This window comes from Rhinolophus sinicus, linkage group LG17 (assembly GCF_036562045.2).
Source record: "Rhinolophus sinicus isolate RSC01 linkage group LG17, ASM3656204v1, whole genome shotgun sequence".
Lineage (NCBI taxonomy): Eukaryota > Metazoa > Chordata > Mammalia > Chiroptera > Rhinolophidae > Rhinolophus > Rhinolophus sinicus.
Window position 1 is genome coordinate 9,254,746 of NC_133766.1, and position 20,368 is coordinate 9,275,113.

General features: G+C 44.7%; 1 long non-coding RNA gene across 3 annotated transcripts; it reads right to left on the reverse strand.

Moving 5' to 3' along the window:
• Positions 1–2,714: 2,714 nt before the first annotated feature.
• Positions 2,715–19,889, reverse strand: LOC141569341 (uncharacterized). 3 transcript variants are annotated; one of them, XR_012492875.1, is made up of 7 exons: positions 19,719–19,889; positions 7,965–8,107; positions 7,608–7,705; positions 5,588–5,638; positions 3,863–3,977; positions 3,509–3,595; positions 2,715–3,223 (listed from the first exon to the last, which is right to left on the reverse strand). It is a non-coding gene; the product is annotated as an uncharacterized LOC141569341 (long non-coding RNA). The 3 variants fall into 3 exon arrangements; XR_012492874.1 differs by lacking the exon at positions 5,588–5,638; XR_012492876.1 differs by lacking the exons at positions 3,509–3,595; positions 3,863–3,977; positions 5,588–5,638.
• Between the last annotated feature and the right edge of the window lie 479 nt (positions 19,890–20,368).

Below are 20,368 nucleotides of genomic sequence, written 5' to 3' on the forward strand. Positions count from 1 at the left end.
ACAGGTGACCTTAATGAGTCAAGTCTGTTTGCCAGGTGGCCTCCTGGAAGGTTCCCAGCCAGAGTTTTCACAGGAGTTTGAAGAGACAATGTCGTGGGAGATTTGAGTCATGGCTCAAAGAAGTGACTAGGCACCCAAGAGACAAAGCGAGGGTGATTTACTCCACAAAATCACACTATTTGTCTCATCCAGTTAATGTTCTTCAGTTTTGCTGGTTTTGTATTTGGTTTGTCAAAGTCATGCAAATCTGTGGGATGTGTGCCCAGTTTCATGTTTGTACACATTCAATTAACAATCTTATAAAAGTAATTTACATCAGCATTGGAAATCCTCAAAAACTTTTTCTTGGGAAGGCACTACACGTCATTCTAATTTGATCCACACTGAACCCATGACCTCCTGTGACCCTCCCGTGATTCCACTACCATTTTGGAAGTCAAGCAACTTCCACAGCAAGTGGCAGCAGGTATGCTTGGTGCTGCCTGGACTCCACACCCTTTTGTCTGTAGCAGTGACTCTCAGCTGCAGGTGATTTTGCCTCTAGGGGACACTTGATTGTGTCAGGAGACATGTTCTCTTGTCATGACTAGAGGTAGGGGCTGGTCAGGAGAGGCCAGGGACGCTGCTAGCAGCCTACAATTCTCACAGGTTTCCTCAACAAAGGACTATCCAAGCCATAAAGCCGGTAGAGCCCAGGCTGCGAGAGCTGGTTCTCTCTAGAGCGTTAACTTCCATAAGAGGCAAATCTTCTCTGGGTCTGTTCCCAGTTAATCAGGGTCAGGCAGGAGTTTTCTTTTATAACTTACCTTTCTTGGCACCTGTTTCCTTCCACACAGCAGAGACAGACAAGCAAGCAAAAGCCATCCCTCAGGGGTGAGGTCAGGGGCATGCCTGGCTTGATTTAGGCGTGGAGGTTGGGAAGGGTCAGCCGTTTCCGCCATTTTTGAGCCAATCTTCTTCTTGGTCCTCCTCTGTCAGGTGCTGTTCCGCCATCCACGCAGAATGCCTTTGCTGTGCAGGCACCCGATGCCTGATGATTGTAGCTTAGCCCTGGAGGGAATGTGCTCCAAAAAGATTCCCAGAGGAGTCAAGATCTCTCCCAGAATATCTGAACAGAAATGTTAGTGATAGCTTCAGATTAGAGTGGCTTCAGACATCTGGGGAGTCTGAATCCATCTCCAAGGTTGACTGAAGGGCCCACGTAATTGTGTTTGTTGACATGCCCATAACGGCTGCTGAGGAATGTCTGTTCCCTCGCAATCTGTCCCCACATAATTCTGTATTTGTTCACATAGATCCTGTTGTATGCTCCTGGTTCGTATGTCATCTCTCTCATCAGATTTACCTCCTTGTGAATAGAGCCATCCATGTCTTTTGTTGTCCCTGGTACATGGCCCAGTGTGCTCAGCACAGTGGCCTGCTCCGTGGGCAGTCAGCGCTGTCTGCGGGCTGTGGAAAAACACCATGTGCAAAAGAGGCCAGGTGGGATTATGGGTAACAGTTTCCTAAAGATTCCCGCCATCCTCTCAGCCACTCCTCTTGCTCACCTGTTATTCTAATGACCATAATCCAGTCACAACCAGCCTCTTGGCTTTGGAAACAATGGATTCTATAGCTTTCTCTTAACAAGAGAACAGCCCTTAATCTCCAGAACCAACAAAGGGAGTGTGCTCTCACTGACATGGCAGGCTGTGTGAGTAAGAGATGGGGTGGGGTTCTGAGCACCCCTCAATCTCCACCTCACCTCGCCGCCCCCCTACCACACTCACACAGGGTCACGGAGACCATCCCTGACGACCACTGATACAAGGCAGCTGACTGGATGCCGCAAACCCAGCTTCAAACCACCACCCTTTCCTCCCCCACCCTCTGACTAATGTGCAGTCTTTCAAAGACACAGAGAGGGCACCATGCCTTTGGCACAACACGGGTGCCCCTGGCGTATGGCCAAAAGGGCCCTGTTTCCTGTACTTGAGGGCTCTGTTTAGATCTCACAGCTGAGAGGAGGCTGGCGCTGCTGGGGCGCTGACAAGATGAAGGTGTGCAGGCATCTCCGTTCAGCACACGCAGCCCACAAACTTCCTCTCTGTTTGGGTGCTGTGGTTGACACGCCTCCGCCTCCTTTGGCCTTTGAGGTGGCGACCCTCCTCCAGGTGCCTGGGTTCTGCACACCTGGGGACCTGCATGGCTCAATGCAGCTCCCTGCAAAAGGATGCAAATGGTGGCTGAGGAAGAAAGGCACGCTGAAGGCCAGAGGAGCTGAGCACTGGGTGTAAGGAGTGAGGCCTGACCACAGAAAGGAAAGCCCGTCATGGGGTCAAAGATCACCAGGGAGCACAGCAAGTGAGGGTGTAGGACACAGGTCAGTGGGAACAGTTCTGGCCCAATCCATGAGCAATACCAGGCAGGGCCTCTTCTAAGGGACCTGGTGATATTTTAGGTGTAGGGCGGAGGAAAGAGGGAGAAGGGCGTGAGAGCATCGAGATGACTGGAACGGGCAAAACTCCACAATACTTCAGGTCCATTTTGGCCAGGTTTAAAATCTATGATGTTCAGACTTGGTTCAGGGGAAACGAAGGAGTAGTTGTGATTTTCCCCTGACTTCACCCCAACGCAGTGATGACCTGGGGCCCAATCTCTGACTCTGAAAGGCAAGCCAGACTCCATCCTGACCAAAACATCGACCAGCCCCAGTTCCGTGGTGGGGAGTAGCTAAATGTGGTCCCTCCACCTGCTGTGAGCCAGGACCTAACTTTAGCTTCCGATGAGAATATGCAAAGTGGGGAGCCAGCTGCCTGGTCAGCCTCACCCAGGGCCACTTCCGTTTTACGTCCTGCACCTGCGGGAATTTGCATTTCTCAGAGCTTACTGGCCAGTTTTGAGGCTAAGACCATCCTAGATTCACACAGGACTCCTTCTTCCCTTGGCAGCGGTCAGCTCCTTCCTCCCCTGTGCCCCCGGAAGCAAGCTGCACTTTCTGCACTTCTGCTCTGGTGGGTAGGCCCCATGGAGAGAAGGGGCCTCATGGAGGAGACCTGTGTTATGAGTTATAAGTGGGGTGAAGGACAGTTAGCGCTGACTCGCTCCTGTGAGATGGGAAATGATCGTGCAGTCAGTTCTGGAGCCCACGGTCCAGTTTGCAGACAATCCAGGCTCCTATTTCGCCTTCCCGTGGCTGCAGCCTTTTGTACTTGTCATGGTCAGTTAGTTCACTAAACAGAGGCTGGACAAAGAAAACGAAAGGAGAAAAATGAGGAAATTAATAGCTCTGGTAAAAGATCTGGTGGGGAAGTTAAAATCAATCAACCAACTGAGATTTCAATTTTCCCGTCCATTTTCCAGCCCCTTCCTGGTGCAGAGCCAGGGCTCAGAATTAAATGCTGGGTGTAGGCACAGAACACATTTTACACCCATTTGCCTATGAATTCTCTGGTTTTCAGCTTGAAAGCTGGTGCCCAAGGGTCAGGATGCTCCTCTGGGACCCCTCCCATCAGGTGACACCACTCACCTGCCCGCAGGCCACTGGAAAGGGCGCCCTGCCTGTGAAGACTGTGGGGTAGGAGCTACAGGGAGCATGTGCAATGTCTTCTTGCCACTGTGGAAAGACACAGAGACGGGTCGTGGGAGTGGAGAGAGTGGAAAAGACCAAATGTCTCTTCCTATGTCAAGCTCTGGGGGAACACCAGTGTCCTGAGGGCTGGCCCCCAGGATGACCACGTTTTATAGGAACATCAAAGAACAGATGCGAGCCGTGGGAAGAGGCCAAACAGTGAAAGCCTCAAGTGCCCCTCTGGCCAGAATTGATCTTGCTGCCAAGAATCTCAGGGCTAGAATTCTCTGCTGGTGGCCTCTCTCCTTTCACCTTATTTATTCTTGCTCTCCACTGGACTATGTCACTCAAAAGGAAATGCAAAGGTGGGCTGTGCAATTTCAGAAAGAGTCCCTCTGGCTCCACCAAATTCAAGTGGGTTATGAACCTGTAGGAAACGTCAAAACAGGGGCATAAGTAAATGTCCTCTGAGTGAGCAGCTGCTAAGTTAAGCTCTGTTAGTCAGTGGGAGGTGAGACAGAATTATTGCCCCCATTTGAAACCCAGTTTCTACCCTGCCCATAATGGGTCATCCAAACCACTGGCCCTTTGGGAGAGCCAACTCGCTCTCTCTTAAGGGGCGACCGTTGATATCATGGCCCCAAAACCACTCTATTCGTACAAATCACACTAATACTGGATGAGTTCCTACTCAGAAAACAAATCCTATCCAATTTAATATAATACCCACACCCATATACTTTGGTACAGTTGGTGACTCTCCGGGGATGTGCAGCTACAACTCACATCACCCAAGACAGTTGCAAAACCCACCCTGAGCATCATGCAATAGACAGAATGCCTTAGCAGTGTGGGCAGCTGAGACTAGTGTGGGTTCCATAGCTTACTAAACTGCCCTCCAAATCCAGTCCACTATTTAAGTCAGCCCATGTCTTTGAGGACGTGATGAATCCCACTGATAAACCACTGTTCCCACCAGCACCACCACCTGCGTTCCGAAGCTCTCTGGCTATGGGGGTGTGAGGCCTGGAGCGATGTGTGGTCACTGCCTCAGACTGCTTCCAGCATGTTGTGTGGTGCTGCAGCTAACAGACTGAGGACAGGAGAACCACCAGAAATAATGGTTTCTCTGCTATAACTCCTAGAGAAGGAGAGGAAATGACCTTATCATTCTCGGCTAAAGTGGCTTTCCCAGACAGTCATAAATCTAAGTGACAAAATCAGCTGGCACATACAGAGCACCTGCTACAGAAGACACTGTGACCCGGGTGAGTGCACCTGAGGACAGCAGGTTTGGGTCTCCTGGTGTGAGGGATGGAGACACAGAAGTGGGTCTGTCTGTCTGTCAGAAGAAAGTGCAAAGGACGATCCAAGAATAACAACACGGAGATGGCGAGAACCCAAAGAGTTCTACCTTCAAAATGACTACTTCTCTTTGGAAAGCATACAAGAAAGTAGATCACACTGTTTGGGTCCCAAGTGGTGTGTGTGGCTTTGTCATCTAGCCCAGCAATGTAGAGCAGATATGGGACTACACAAGTGTGGAGAAGCCAAGGAAACGAGCATTCTCCTTTGTATGGCATCCTACAGCTGCTCTTACCCACAACCACCTCTGAAGTAGACAAGGATTATTATCTTCACTTCACAGATGAAAGAAACGGAGTCTGAGAGAGGTTAAATGACTTATCAGAAGCTGTAGTCGTTCTGAGCAGCAGAGCCTGGATTAGGACCCGGCGGTTCTAACCTTCAATTCAGGGCTCTTCCAGCTATGGCAGTGGTTTTTAAACTGTGTCCGAACAAAACATCCCAGAGAGCAAGAGGATCCCGCATTCCCCAACTCCCACTCAGTTGGGAGCAGCTCCAGTTTCATTTGCCTTATCTATTGGTGTTCCATTCAAGATTCCATTTGGAAAAGAAGGGGGGGGTAACATAGGTTGGGAGGTCACTGCACTCTGCCACGATCCCTTCTGGGGGCGGTCCAGCCGCAGGACAAGGAATCCACTTGGAACACGTGCAAGGAAAGGCGGGTAGACGTACCAGCTCCATAGACAAACTCCCAGCACACGCATGTTCTGCATATCAGGTCTTCTATTAGGGAGGGAAAGAAAGAGCGGAGGCCTGTCAATCTGGGGAAGTACCTCTGGCCTTGACATCATGGGGTGCTGCCTGGTCAGCTTTGTGGATCTTGTCCAGACAGATCTAAAGCCCTCAGCAGACTGAGTGGCAAACTTCCCAGCTTAGTCAGCTGGTGCAGCCCAATGCCTGGTAAATAATGCTTCCAGGGTCCTCCAGGCCCAGCCTCCAGGGAAGTGTGTGCTCTCCCCAAGGGTCGGCTGATGCTGGGGCATGAGGCCACTCAGGGTGTCACCTCCACCCGCCTGAGCCCTGAGACCTCCGAATAGTTTGTCCCTTCCCTCCGAGCACTTCTTTCAAATAGCTCTGTCTGCTCTCCGGCTGCGGTTCTGATCTTTCTAGGCCCCTGCATTACACCTGCTGGTTTCAGTTTCTCTAAACAGGGACTGTTTAGAAACAGGTTCCTGCGCTCCCCAGGGACCCAGCTGGCACACCTTCTGGCTTAGCCAGAGCCTCCTGAAGCTGTGTGGAGAACAGCAGATCCTTTCGAGTTGGGTTTTGACCCTTTAACCTGGACTATTAAACAGCTCTCTGTTGATCACTGCGGTTGATGCGCCTAAATATGTACATCCTTTTGTTCAGATTTTACGAAACACCTACAGCTTGGTGTTGTCGTTTGTTTTCACACCTCTCTCCTGAAACTGTGCGTGACAAAGAAACCAGACAGACCTGGGTGCGCATTCCAGCTTCACACTTACTAACTGTATGATCTTGGACAAGCTACTCAACCTTTCTGATCTTCCTTCTCCTCATGAGACTAGTCACTGTACAGAATTGAGGGTTTTGTTGCTGTTTTTTAACAAAGAATCAGTGAGATAAAGAATCCCATACAGTGCTTGACACAGACTTACATTTCCATAGATGCTAGTTTCTCCTTCGTCCTTAAGAATTAAGAACCCAACTTACCTGTATTTGTTTCCCCATAATCTAGTCCAGTGGCTGGCACATAATATACTCAGTAAATGTTTGTTGACAGTGTAAATGAATAAGAAGTGAATCAAGAATGCATCTGTGAAACTGATGGGACAGGCTACAGGAAGAGTTGCCAAAACTTGTTGAGTCCCATAAGACAGAACACAGTATGAGAATTTGAGAAGTGAGAAATGTATCCTAGAGAGGTAATAACTACTCCAAAATGTACATACCAAGATGTTCATTGTTGTGCTGTTTATAATAGTGAAACTTTTGAAATAACCTAAATGCCCTAAAAGGGGACTGGGTACATTAATAGTGATTTTATGTAATACAATACTATGTAGCCATTTTTAAAACGTAGATTTAGAATTAATGTTCTATAAAAATACTCCAAACATATTTTTAGGTGAAATGGTATGTTATAAAATTGCGCTTTTTAAAAATTATCTCTCTTTCAAATGAAAGAAATGCTTGGAAGAATATTAAAAGATAATGGTTTATGTCTGGATGGTAGAATCATAGTAACTTTTATTTTATATATTATACTTTTCAATACTGTGTGAATGTTTTTATGAGTATCTTCTCATAATCAGGAAAATTTTTTGTCTTTTTAACAAAACACTATATTGTTATATAGTATAACAATCAGTGGTTTTGTTGTTAGTTTTTTGTTTTGTTTTTTTTGGGGGATGTAAATGCCAAAAGTCACTTTAAATTCATTTAGACTCAAAGGAAAATGTATTTGGAAGGCTACTAGAACTGCAGGAAGGCGTGACTGTGCCCTGGGAACAGCTGGAAATGGATCCAGCATACGGCATCCCTGGGTGTTGGTATCATTCCTTCTAAAGCAGGCTTGCTTCCTATATGGCAGGAAACACCACCATGAAGAGAGCTGACCTGCTAGTCTCCACCACAGAGAGAGAGTGAGCACCGTGCTCTGTGGTCCCTAGGTCATAAATCCCAAAGGTATGGTGCGATCGGCCCCCTTGGTCAGATGCCTGTTCCTTACCAGCCGCTGTGCCCAGTGTGTGGCGGGGCTTGTAACTGGCTCAGCTCGTGTTGCAGTCTCACCCTTAGGACCATCAGTGTGGCCCAGGAGGCAGGGTCCTGTAAGAAGAGCTTAATTAATGGGTTGAGAAATGGTTGCCCCCTTCCCCCACGCTCTTCTGCTGTGAACTGATTATTTTGTTGGAGGTGGGGAAGAGAGGATAGGAAATTTTGAGTGTGCTGGCTTAATCCTGTTTTCAGAGGAGGGCAGAGGAAGGCTGGAGGTAGAGGGGTGGCCAGGATTGGCTTGACAGTTGTCAGTATCGGAAGCAGTGCGTGAGCTGCCCTGACATGGCCCTGTGGTGTTGCAAATACTCACCTCAGTCCTCAGAGAGCATATGGCTCCACCCAAGGGCTTGATGCTGGTTGCACAGAGGCAGAAGCTTTTGTTGTCATCTTTACCTCACGTCTCTTCCTGGGCACCTCCTATCACTTCCATATAAGCAAGGAGCAACAGGTCTTCTAAAGAATTATTACAGAATAAGATGGATTTTCTTAGAGTGTCTTGTACGAAACAAGCAGAACCCAAGAAAACATTCAGTGGTTTCTCTCTGTGCACTTCCTGCTTCCTTTACTTACTTAGGGGATGGTCCCTTAATTTCTTTCCAAAACAGACTGATTATGTCTAGAAAATGCACACTTTTAAATACAGTCGGGCCTCATGATTTCATAGCTCACTGTTACAATTCAATGTGGAATAGTTATGTTGGAATGGGATCGCTGCACTGTGAACCCCTGATGGTCAAAAGCTGTACCTTAGCCATCTCTGTGCCCCAGCTCCTAGTGCAGTACTGCTGGTCCATGGTAGGTACTCAGAGGTTAGCGTACAGTAGTACCCCCTTATCATGGGGGATACATTCTAAGACCCCCAGTAAACGCCTGAAACTGTGATAGTACTGAACCCTCTATGTACTATGCTTTTTCCTATACATACACACCTATGATGAAGTTTAATTTATACATTAGGCACAGTAAGAGATTAACAACAATAACTAAAAATAGAACAATTCTAATAATATACCATAATAAAAGTAATGTGAATGGCTTTGGGCCATTATTAAGTAAAATAAGGGTGACTTGAGCACCAGAGCTGATACCATGAGCGTCAATCTGATAACCAAGACAGCTACTAAGTGACTAACGGCAGGTAGTGTAGGCAGCATCGTAGGAGACGATGAATAAAGGGGTGGTTCGTATCCCAGGCAAGATGGAGCAGGTAGTGCGAGACTTCATTACGCTACTCAGAATGGTGCATAATTTAAATCTTATGAATTATTTGTTTCTAGAATATTCCAATTAATATTTTGAGACCGCGGTTGACCACGGTAACGGAAACCATGGAAAGCAAAACTGTGGATAAGGGGGGAGTACTGCCCTCAGTCTTATGATTCATTCTTAACATATTTGTGTTTTTTTGGGTTTCTGTTAGTATTTTTGTTTTTTTCTTCCTCCCTACCTTTTTTCTATTAAGGATGCCACACCTTTCCCCAAATCTTATGGTTTCTACAATAAATTATTTCAGTGGCATGTTCTTCCTCTGAGTGTTTGGGATGATATTCCCTTTATCTTGTTCTATAGCATTTCCCCACATAATTCATTTTTTCACCTCTTTACTCATCCTTGACCAAGGTAAAATCTATCCTCTGACCAAAAGAGAGGTTATTTGGGCTGCCGTGGATTGGGCTCATTGTCCACTTGAGAACTGGCTAAATCCTCTTCTTAGTTCTATACTTGGGGGTTTGTTCATGGGTACAACTCCCAGCCCACTATAGGCAATTGTCCTGTTCTTTTCCTTTTTTTTTTTTTTTTTTTTGAGATTTTTATTAAAATATAGCTAACATACAATATTATATTAGTTTTAGTTTTAGGGGTACATCATAGTTATTCAACATTTATATACCTTAAAAAGTGAGCACCATGATAAGTCTAGCAACCATTTGACACAATACTATGCTATCACAATATTATTGATATATTCCCTACAGTAGATAGTATATAGTATAGCATAGTATATAGTATATACTGTATGGTATATAGTGTATAGTACATCCCCATGATGTATTTGTTTTATACCCAGAAATTTAAACCTCTTATTCTCCTTCAATTTTCCCCCTTTTTAAATTTTTCAATTACAGTTGACATTCAATTGTATATTAATTTCAGGTATATAGCGTAGTGGTTAGACATTTATATAATTTAAGAAGCGACCCCATTGACTAGTCTAGTACCCACCTGGTACTATACACAGTTGTTACCATATTATTGACTATATTCCCTGTGCTTTACTTTACATCCCTATGGCGATTTTGTAACTACCAATTTGTACTTTTTAATGCCTTCACTTTTTTCACCCTGCCCCCAATCCCTCCTGTCTATCACCTCGATAAATCTAGTACCCATCTGACACCATACATAGTTCTTACAATATTATTGACTATATTCCTTATGCTGTACCCTACATCCCCATGACTACTGTGTAATAACCAATTTGTACTTCTTAATCCCTTCCCTATTTTTATCCACTCCCACAATCCCCCTCTCATCTGGCAACCATCAAAATGTTCTCTGTATCTCTGAGTGTTTTTGTTTTGTTTATTTTATTGTTTAGATGTCACACATCAGCAAAATCACATTGCTTCTGCTTTTCTCTGTCTAACATACAACACTCAGCACAATTCTCTCCAGGTCCATCCATGTTGTTGCACATGGCAAGAACCCATTCCCTTTCATGGCCAAGTAATATTCCATTGTATATATGTACCACCTCCTCTTTGTCCAGTCATCCATTGCCAGACACTGAGGCTGCCTCCACATCTTGGCCATTGTAAACAGTGCTGCAATGAACATATGGATGCACAGGTCCCCTCAAAGAAGTGTTTTGGGTTTCTTTGGATAAATACCCAGAAATAGGATTACTGGGTCCTTCTTTGTCTCTTGTCATAGCCTTTGTTTTAAAGTCTGTTTTGTCTGATATAAGGACTGCTACTTCAGCTTTTTCCCCCCATTTTCATGAAATATCTTTTCCAATCACTTTATTTTCAGTTTGTGTATGTCTTTCAATCTGCAGTGAGTCTCTTGTAGGCAGCATATATAAGGGTCTTGTTTTCTTACCCATTGAGCCGCACTATCTTTTAATTGGAACATTTAACCATTTACATTTAAAGTAATTGTTGGTAGATATGTAGTTATTGACATTTTATTATTCATATTTTTTTATCTTTCTTTTTCATCTTTAGTCCCTCTAAGATTCCTTGTAATACTGGTTTGGTGTTGGTGAACTCCTTCAGCTTTTCTTGTCTGGGAAGCTCTTTATCTCTCCTTCAAGTCTAAATGATATCTTTGATGGTTAATCTTGGTTGTAGATGCTTGCTTTTCAGCACTTTGAATATTTCCTGCCAGTCCCTTCTGGCCTGCAAAGTTTCTGTTGAGAAATCAGCTGATAGTCTTACGAGAGCCCCCTTATAGGTAACTAACTGCTTTTTTCTTGATGCTTTTAAGATTCTTTCTTTATCTTTAACCTTTGTCATTTTAATTATGATGTGTCTTGGTGTGGGCCTCTTTGGGTTCATCTTGTTTTGGATTCTGCACTTCTGGGCTTCTGTATTTATTTCCTTCACCAGGTTAGGGAAGTTTTCTGTCATTATTTCTTCAAATAGGTTTGTAATTCCTTGCTTTCTTTGTTCTCCTTCTGATACCCTTATGATGAGAATGTTGGTACACTCGATGTCCTACAGGCCTCTTAAACTAGCCTCATTTTTTTTGGGGGGGGGATTCTTTTTTCTGTTTGCTGTTCTGTTGGGTGTTTTCTGCTACCTTATCTTCTAAATTGCTGATTTGATCCTTTACTTTATCTAATCTACTGTTGATTCCCTCTAAAGTATTCTTAAGTTCAGTTATTGTATTCTTTATTTCTGACTGGTTCTGTTTTAAGTTTTCTATCTTCATTTTTATGTTTCTTATCTTTTTGTTGAAGTTCTCCCTGAGATCATTGAGCGTCTTTATAACTAGTGTTTTGAACTCTGAGTCTGCTAGATTGCTTGTCTCCATTCTGTTTAGTTCTTTTTCTGGAGCTTTGTTCTGTTCTTTCATTTGGGACATGTTTCTTTGTCTCCCCATTTTGGCTGCCTCCCTGTGTTTGTTTCTATGTATTAGACCGGGCTGCTTTGCCTCCTGGTCTTAGTAGAGTGGCCTATGTAGTAGGTGTTCTGTGGGGCTCAGTGGCACAGTCGTCCTGATCTCCTGAGCCAGGTGTGTCCCTTGTGTGGGTTGTATGTGCCCTTCTATTGTAGTTGAGCTTTGGTTGCTCTTTGCATGTCAGTGGGAGAGACTGACCATCAGGCTGATTCGATGTGAGGACTGGCTGTGACTACAATGGAGGAGCTGTAGTGCAGGGGCTGATCCTACAGAGCAGGATTTGCTTTAGCAGGGCTCTGGTTCCTACTCAGTCTACTCTTTGGTAGTGTCATCATTGGAGGCAGCTGGGTGATGCTCCAGCTTGGTCCAAAGCTGGCCTCTGGGCATGTCAGTTCCCAGGGCCTCCTGGGACAGGCCCTGCCTCTGGCTAAGTTAAGCCACAGCCTGTACCCTGCCCGGGGCCACGTGGCATGAACCACAAAGCAATCCACAGATGGCCACCATCTGCACTGGGCTTGGAGGTGCTGCAAGAGGCCCAGCCATGAACAAACATCTCCTTGGCTAGTGCCAGGCTTAGGGCTGCTCAGTAAGAAGTACAGGGCACTCTGAAGACACGTGCTGCTTGTTTTGGTTTTCTGAACCTTTGAGAGTTTTTAGGAAAGTCAACAACATGAGCCAAGATAGGTTGTTTGTACAGAAAAGCCATTGGAAGTGGCTTGGGTGTGCCAGAAAGTTGGGTGGGGCAGGGTCTCTGGGAAACACCAGGGGCGGGGCGAATGAAGGGTGTTAGCCATGTTGATGGAAACTCAGATATGACAGGGACCTGCGTCTGCACACCAGGAGTGGGGAGGGCTCAACAAAGAAGCAATGACTTCTGCTAACTCCTATGTCTGTGAGAAAGCTGCCCCTCCAGCTCTCACCCTGATGTGAGATAACTCAGTTCCTCCCTGTATGTCCCTGGCACCTTTTGAGCTGCTGTCCCAGTGCTGGAGTTCAGAGCATGTGAGTCCATCAGGAAATAAGTCCATGCATGAGCTCTTTAAGAGGAACACCTAGGAGTGCAGTCACTCTTGTCTCACTCAGCCACAATCTCTGCTGATTTTCTTTAACTTTTTAAAGTTAAATTTATTGGGGCGACAATGGTTAGTAAAATTACATAGGTTTCAAGTATGCATTTCTATAATACATCATCTATATATCACATTGTGTGCTCACCACCCAGATTCAGTTCTCCTTCCATCACCATGTATTTGACCCCCTTTACCCTGTTCTACCATCCCCCCTCCTCCCTAGGGTTTTCACAGCCAGAAGTTATGGGGACTTTCTTCCCAGCACTGGAACCCTGAGCTGGGGAGCCTGGTGTGGGTCTGGGACCCTTCGCTGAGATCTCTCTCCCAATTTTTAATGGTCACATGTGGGTGTGGGGCCAGCCCTTTCCACATCTCTGCCCCTCCTACCAGTCTTGAGGTTGCTTCTTCTGTATGTTCTTAGTTGTAGGGCTTCAGTCCCACAATTGTCTTGTTCTTGCAATGGATTTAATCCAGCCTCCCATTAAACACATTGCCCTGGCAGATCTGCTTGTCCTTAGCCTATTTTCCCCCCAAACAATATAGCATAGATGAAATTATGTTTCTAAGATGTACAAAAGGATTTTAGGATGGCATCATTTACCTGTAGTTACATGTCTCATCCCTTAAGAGCCACTGCATTGAGAGCATATTGTAGCGTGTTTTCTTTACACTAATACATAATAATCATTGAGCACTGAGGGAAGCAAAAAGAGTGTCTTTCCTTTTCTATTTAATAAAAAGAGCTCTGGAATGAAAACTCCACCAAAAACCGTGACAAGTCTGGCAACATGTATTCCCATTTCCATGGCTATGTACCATTATGATGCATTATTTATCTTACTTTTCAATATGAAATTGCTTTTGTTTTGTTTTGTTGGTTGCAAGTAAAGGGATATGCATCAACAGTGGCTGAAATGATAAGGACATTTGTTTTTATTAAGCAAGAAATCCAGAGGTATGGTCTCAGGGATAGTCTGACAGCTCAACTGTGTGATCAGGGCTCAGGCTCTTTCTCTCTTTCTCTCTGAGTTACTAGACATATTGCTTTTCATCACCATGTTTATTGCTTCATGAACTAACTTAATGTAACTACCTCAGTTCCAGGCATTACATCTATATTCCAGATAGGAAAAAGGGGGGAAGGGATGGCAGCAAGCTTTCCTTCAAGTTTGCCCTTTCTATCAGAAAAGCAAAACATTTCCTGGAAAACTTCCAGCCAACTTTCATTTTATGTCTCATTGGTCCCAGCTGGTAACATTTCACTTCTAGCAGCAAGGAGGATGGGAAATTTTACAGAGGGGAATAGTATAACCGTGACTGCACTGAATTTATCAATCTTAATTCATTTGCAGAGTCAAGGTACATTGCTGTCACCACCATAGACCTCCACCACCATCCAAACAAAATTAGTATTGTGTTAGCAATGACTGATGCCTGCCAAGGACAACCTTGGTGGCATTATTTTTAGCTGTGGTGATGGTAGCTCTAGAAATGACCAGTGCTTTCCTAAGATAAAGGTACTTTGAGTACTTCTATAATGAAATGACGTATGGTTTTGATCACTGATAATGATATGGAATCAATGGAAGTGAATATTACCTAATACAACATGCTTAAATAATGACAGCCTGGCTGATTGAACTTGAGAAAATTACAGAGAAATCAAATCAAATTATATTTTTATGACATTCCTCTCCAAAAGCAAATAATGCCTGAATCCAATATATAAGGAATTATAGATACCATTTGCATTGCTTGTTCAAATTTCTCCAAGCAAGTAAATTCTGAGAATCACATACTTCAGAGAGCCCTTTCTAGTCTACATTTCTGCTCAATTCGAAGTGAAAGTTATTCTTGGGTTGTGGCTTCCTCCACCCGAGCCCAGGCTGCAGAGGCCCATTGTTTACTTGTCTTTCTCCCCATCTCATTACTGTCTCTCAAGCTCATCCCTAAGTACAGTTAATTTTAGTATAAGAGGTCTTCTATTAGCGCTCACAATGTGAAAGGTAGGAAGTTGAGGTGACCGAGCTCCCAGATTGCCTAGGAACTGAGGCTTTCTTAGGAAGCGGGACTTTTAGTGCTAAAACCGGGACAGTCCTAGGTAAACCAACATGGTTGGTCACTCCAAGGGATATCACCAACATTGAAGCGGGTGAGGGAGAGGAGGTTAGAAAGGAAGGAAGGAAGGCGAGGAGGGAGGACCTGAGAAGTCGTGACCATTCAACCCAACTCTACATTTTATGGCTTTTCTTCTATCTCAATAACTGGGGTTTCTGCCCTTCAGCTCACCAGTGATACTTGAACTCATCATTTCTTCAGCTTCTTTACTTTTCCCACCTATACCTCATTGCCCATTTTCCAACTTCCGGTTCTATCTCACTGTAGGTATTTCCCCCAGTTCCTAATCCTGTTCACCAGATTCAAAGGCACTGTAAGTGAATTCTTTGAAGCCCCCTCTGCTCCAACACATAGCAATGATATCTCACATATCAAAGAGGATTTTAAAAGTCATAGCCACACTCAAAAAGGAGATACATAGGTCCATGGTCCTAGAACAGAATCAAAATGTGAAATGATGAGTAGAGGCTGCTCTGAGGGCCTGGATCTGGAAGTAACTGGTAGGAGCTGTGAGTTTGGCTTCTGCAGATAAAAGTACAGCACAGGGGGAAATACTCTGTGCGAGGCTCACGACCACAGGCCAGGGCAGGGCTGGAAGATCTGCTGCCCACCCCTGGCTGGGGTTTGGCTGAGAGCCTCGAGAAAGGGATGCATACAGAGAGAAAAAGAAAGGCAGCGAAAACCCTCCCACGTATGATGATCCTGTAAACCCAACTTTAAAATGCACAAAGAAATCTTATACCAGGAAAGATACCCAGTAACATCATTAATTAGAATGTGAGTTTTTCCAGAAAAAAAAAAAGAAACCCAAAGTAATAAATAATTCTGAAAAAGACTTGAAGATACGTACATTTAGAACCCTTGAAGAGATAAATGATGGCATTACATCCTTAAAAAAGATACATGACTCTGATGCCATTAAAACAGGCAGAAATGAAATGAGCACAAGTGGATATAAAATTAGAAATTATGAAGAAAATATAACCATTAAAAAAAAAAAGCTCAGTAAGATAGAGTCCAAACTAAATGTAGTTGAAGAGAGAATTAATGAGTTGGAATTGGGAGGAATTCACCCATAAGGTAACAGCTTCAAAGGAGTCATAAAAATAAGGTAGAAAATGAATGGGACTGTGGTTATGAGTAGGGGGCTGAGAAAAGCCTCATCAAACAAGACATTTAAGCAGTGACCTGATCAAGTAAGGATGTGAGTGATGTAAAGATAAATAAAAATAAATGAAATAAATCCATAAAACACAGTGATAATAATACCTATTCTCCAAGTTGCTGTGACGATTAAATTAAATATAAAAGCACCAAGCCTGGTGCCTGATGCATAATTAATAACAAATGTTAAGAAGCTCTGCTTCCCTTCCTAAGAACCAAGTTAATAAAATATAATTTAGCGTTCTACCTCCATATTGAGGAGGCTTTGAACACCTCTGCTAAAGCCCACCGTTATTCCAAGGGGACTTGAATTGGCTGACAATCTTTAAATCTAAGAATGGTGGATTTGTGACCAAGTGGCTGGAATGTTGTCAGCTGTCCATATGCCTGTTTTCTTCTGCAGCTTCTCTCCCTGGAGAACAAGCTCCATTTTTCCCTCTAGCATTAACTGAACAAGCTAGTCATGTCCAAACTATAGAGATGACATTTTAATATATCTAGACAGCCTGGCTAGTAGTTTCATTGCACATCCCAAAATTTGATCAGTGAGGCTCTAAGCATTTCTCCCGTTATGTGTTGTCTGGAGCCTCGAAAGAACTCCTGGCAGAGGTCACAGAAGGGGAAGAGACAAAGCCACCCTCTTTCTGAGCGTGGAGCCTTTTCAACACATAGGCCCCTGATGGAAACATTTCCTAATGAAAGGAACAAAATAAGCCTGGCTCACAGTGAACAGCAACAGAATGTTCCATTGGACAGAGAGCAGCTTCTTGGGACGTGGGAATTTGTGAGACTGGATTGCATTCAAAGAAAATGTCCCCAGAGTGACAGAGAGCTAGTCCTGGGGGCTCAGCAACATTCCACGCTTTAAATGGGGGAGGGGTCCCCCCCACCAATGCCCAGGGGTGGGGGCTGGGTATCCTAGAAACGGAACTAGGCTGGGATGTGAGACTTGGATGATCAAGAGCTTCTCCTCCCTGAGCGAGGCTGATAAGGGCTGTGATGAGCCAGGAAGGAGCAGCTGGAGCTGCAGAGTGTGTGTTTGTTTTCTTTAACGAGAAGAGAGAAATCACGTTCCACCCTCTCTGAGTCCTTGGTCAGGATAAGGCTGTTTTAAGAAGGAAAGGAGGAAGAAGAAGACATCCCTTCTTGCTGCGGCTAGGATTGGCGTTTGCACTCGGCTGCCATGGTCAAGGCTAACACACTGGTACTGATCCAGGGAGTGTCCTCAGCTTCTCCGTCCTGCGCTCACGGCCACAAGTCCCACACAAGCAAGTCCATACAAAATAAGTCTTCCCCTTGTTTACCTTGATTTTTCCCCCCAAAACTGCACATCTCATCAAGTAGGAATTATTTAAAAGAAAACAATAAACTGAGCGTTTCAACTTTGGCTCAGGTGGAGGTAACATGGATGCTTGGAATGGGAGCAAATAACAAGAAACGCAGGGAAAAACAGGAGGTTATTTCCCCCCCACTTTCCATGGTGCATATATCATGTCTTCTGAAAAAGAAGAAAAATACCTTCAGTTCGTATCACATTGAAAACAAAACAAAATGAAAAAACAGATGTTTGGGATGAGGTTAGAGAGAAAAATTTGCACACCCGCCAAGTGAGTGTGATGTTACGTGACCATGTGTGCTGTTTCATTGTCTTGGATGTCTTTAGTGTGCTGTCCATCTCACACACACGTGCGGCTTGAAATACATCTTTAATAAGATTTCAGTCCTTATGGTAGGCAAGTAGGAGAGATGTGAAATGGATGAAACTTCAACTTGAGAGTGGGGCACTGTTGAGTTATCAATATTTATTAGACAGAGTCCCTGCATTGCAGTAGGCTCCTTACGTGTCTGTTGGTTAAATGAAAGCCGGGCACCATAACAGCAAGTGGGAGTAGATTGGATTTCTTTCCTTGGGGACAGTCACTTTGCTGGTGCCCCTAAATCATGCCATATAACCAGTCCCCTACCCACAGAGACTGCCATAGGGGATATGTTTGAGTAATAAAATAAATTACAGTTTCACAGCTAAATCCTTTTTAAATCCAGTTCCTCATGCTGATTAAAAATACCGTATTGATTAACGTTTTTTCATTATACTTCAGTACATATGGCTATTTTAATAATTTCATCTACTTTTTAAAGTTAACTGCCTTTCCTCATGCGATCCTCCCCAAACCATAACCCCTTGTAACAGCCAGGAGAACACTCTGGGGACAGACGTGACTACGACAGCTCAGTTAAAGGCCTTCCAGGCCACCCCTCTCGTAGCCTCTCTTCCTGTGCTTCAGCCATAACCAAAAGGGGCTTTGTTACAGACCTAGAGCTCAAGCAGCGCATCCGTGATTCCCAGAGAAGGAGAAACGTGGAAAACAAGGGCCCAGGAAGGAGATCACCTGGTCAATATTACAGAGACATATAGCAGTAAAGCCAAACTAGAAACTAAAATTCCGTGGTTCTGAGCGATCTTCGTAAGAAGCCCATTTTCCAATTACATTAGAATATACCAAACAGCTATGTGTGGGGATTTGTTCTGTGTAGTGCAGGTTAAGTGCAATCAAATAAGGCGCCCATTAAAAAACTCAACGTAGACCAGAAGCAAGTAATCCAATTTATCTATTGAGTTTAACTAGGAATATTCGTTTGAATAGCTAATAATTTGACACTTGCTAGAAAAATTACTGTGCCTCTTGTTGGATGAGACTCAGAAATCATCCTCAGTAGCCCCCACTCCGTGTCTCCTGATGAAATCTACAGTGAGTTTAGCAGCTGCTCTGTTATTATAATTCGGCTACTTTATTTCTATTTTAAATAGGGCAGATTACTTTTGACCAAACTAGCATCTCTGGATATAATCTACACTGTATGACCTCTTTCAGTTAATGAGAAATGCTTCTCTCTGTTCATTTTATGTTTGTGCAAAGCTAATTAATCTTGACCAATATCATTATGCTAATTATATAAGTGCAGTTGGCTCTTTCAGACAATTTCTATTATGAGAGCTCTTGAAAGCACAACACAGAAAAAAGAATAAAATGGAGCAGGCATGTAATTAGGGAGATCATGAAAATCCTTTCCCAGGTATCAAAACTATATTTGAAGTATAGGAATTTAGATCTTTGTATAATGATACCTGTATCCTCTTGTGAGCCAAGTTGAATCTCAGATGCCTACAGGGGCCAGGAAGATAAGGTAAATGAGTAAAACAGACAGGGTTCAAGTGCTTGTGCCCATGTCATGTGAGTGAGGACCTTGCAGGCCTGGAGCCAGAGGGCGCTGGCTCCATCTGAAGGAGGCTGCCTGCCCCCACGCCATGATACCATAAGGGAATGAGCCTCCAAATGGCCAGAGAAGCCAGAAAAATTTGGCCTTGAGTAAAGTATCCTGAGTTTTAATTGGCTCTAAATTTTGTTTTTTAATTTTAAATATTGAGCTGATCACATCAAATTTATAGGAGGGCAGGATCCAGCTGGCTGCCATTTTGTGACCCCTGCTGCATTCCTCCCAAAGATCATTTCAATAAGAGGCTTAGACATGGCCTGTAAATTGGCTGGAGCACCCACCAGGTGGCGGGGAGTTGTTGATGGTCTCACCTGCTTGCTGACCTCTTCAGAGTCTAAGATTTCTGTGGATTTGTCTGGAATCGTAAAGAACAGCTGCCCTCTTGGTCCCACTCACCACAGCTCCCTAAATCTTAACGCAGCCGGACACCGAGGAGACCTGCTCCCTCTTTTTCTGTCGTTATTAGACACAGATATCCCAGGAGACAAGGGAAGCACACAGTCCAGCACACCACAACCCACCACCGCCCCTGCCTGGCGCCCCACCCTTACCCCAAGGGCCACTGGGGAGCCAGTCTGTGGAGCATGAAAGGCAAACAGCCCGGCCCTGCTTCCTCCTTTCTCTGAGTGTGAGGGCACTTGGTGTGAGGGGGAAGTGGCTGAGAATGAAGGACGTCCATGCATGGGGTTGGTTCCTGCTGTGACTGGGAGCACACAGGCATCCTGGGCAGACAGCTGGCTTAGGCTCAAGGCCTAGTATCGAGTATCAGGAAGGTCCCCTGGGTGCTGGTAGCTGGGTTCACGGCCTGAGTTCCTGACCCCCTGCCTGGCCTTGCCCTTTTCGTGCCAGTAGGTGTCCTGCCTCCCAAGCTCCGAGCTCCTCCTCCCCTCAGTGTGGCTTTGACCCTTTCACCATCGCTCCCACTGCAGTGCACAACTCTGGCTGGTCTCTTACCCACAAA